The sequence below is a fragment of the Euprymna scolopes genome, chromosome 38 (genome assembly GCF_053919585.1).
Source record: "Euprymna scolopes isolate OS-2025 chromosome 38, ASM5391958v1, whole genome shotgun sequence".
NCBI lineage: Eukaryota > Metazoa > Mollusca > Cephalopoda > Sepiida > Sepiolidae > Euprymna > Euprymna scolopes.
Genome location: NC_136519.1, coordinates 16,825,289 through 16,827,016, shown reverse-complemented (window position 1 = coordinate 16,827,016; position 1,728 = coordinate 16,825,289). Strand labels below are relative to the sequence as shown.

The 1,728-nt window shown below is 34.1% G+C and overlaps 1 pseudogene; it reads left to right on the top strand.

Annotated features, from left to right (window-relative positions):
- Positions 1–707: 707 nt before the first annotated feature.
- Positions 708–882, top strand: LOC145263406 (U2 spliceosomal RNA; annotated as a pseudogene).
- Positions 883–1,728: the final 846 nt, after the last annotated feature.

Below are 1,728 nucleotides of genomic sequence, written 5' to 3'. Positions count from 1 at the left end.
AATCATGCTGAAAACTTATACAACCCTACTCGATGCCCTCTCCTCCTATCTCATTGTGATGTACCAGGATCAAGAATAAGTGGGGGAATCCAGAAAAAGGAGTGTTGTCCCTCTCTATATTTCGGCATAGAAATCAATAAAAAGAAATCCTTTAGGTTGTCATCGATTACGATCAAATTATTTATAAGGGCAGCAGAGTTAGAAGGTATAATGGTCGACTTGGATTTGTTGAATGATATCAATTAAAACTTCGATTTCTGTAATTCTAAAATATTTAACTCCAACCTCGACCCCGTTATTTTAAAGTTTTCCAATAATCGAACTATCTGTCCGATTTTTTGTTCATTCGACTAAAGATGTAATAATTTCCGAGGATTTATTTGAACGTTTGTTTTCTTCAATTTGTAGTCACATTCGAGCAGTCTTATTTTTCTTTCTTTCACAATTTTCAGAGTCGTTAGTAACAGAATTACAGCCATAAAATGCTCTTAATATCAAGGACAACATTTTTGTGTTTTATTTAATCAAAACCAGCTGTATCTACACGTTCTAAATTAAGATCCTCAACAATTTTTAGTCGCGTGCAAGCGACTCTATAAGTCACTCCGTCGGTCCGTCGGTTGGTCTGTCGGTCGATCTGTCCGTAACACTTTTGTGCTTGGCCTTTTTGGTTAAGATCAAAGGTATGTTGTTAATAGATGCTGTTCTTAGTTTTCTTGGCCTTTTGGCCAAGATCAAAGTGTAGTATCTGTTCTTACTACATGCTGTACTTATGTTTGTAACTTTGTGATATAAAGTGGGAGATCGCTTTTCTGTATTATATTAATGTAAAATGATCACCCACTTTACAACATCAGTCAAGTTGTTTTAAAAGGATCCCACTTATTTTTTAATCATTCAAATCATTCTTAAGGTCATTCAATTCATCCTTAAGTTCATTAAAGTCATTCTAAGTCATTTACTTTTTATTTATTTATTTAAGTCATTTCAGCCCATTTTTCGGTCATTTTAATCTATCTTTAAGAATTTTATGTCAATCCTACATTCACGCATTCATTCATTACACGAGAGCACGTTAAAACAAATCTGACTCTGACTCCTTCCATAACTTTTGACTTTCTTCCACTTCGATTCCAATTTCCCAATGCTGCTATGTACTTACCCATTGTCATTCAAGTTCCAGACAATTAGCCATAAATGGTAACAACTAATAGACAAACTTAAACGTAGGTAATTGTGAACATGTACGCATGTATTTTCATTGAACTGTGTGGCGCAACTGCTCGGTAAATTTGCAGTATTTTTTGGTATTCCTGTGAGGGCAAGATTACAAAACAAATAGAATGCTATATTTATAGAGGGAAGTGATAAGAACTGTCCAATCAGATAGAACCGCACCGCTCTCAACCAATCAGAAACCGGAATCAATCCATAAAATATACTGAATCTTTTAGAATTCCTGCACAAAATGTTTCTATCTTCACGCGAGAATGAACTTTGCTCTCCGTTTCTAAGCTTTACAATTCAAGATTTAGCTACCTATTAGAAAATCTTTGTCTTCATCTACAAGCTTTTACAATTCAAGATTTAGCTACCCATTAGAAAATCTTCATCTAAAAGTTTTTACAATGTAAAGTTTCACTGGATTGATACCGCCATTTTGTTTGGAACAATATTTTTCTCTCTTCTAAAACAAAAATGACTTACAACTCCAAAGTACATCTCCCA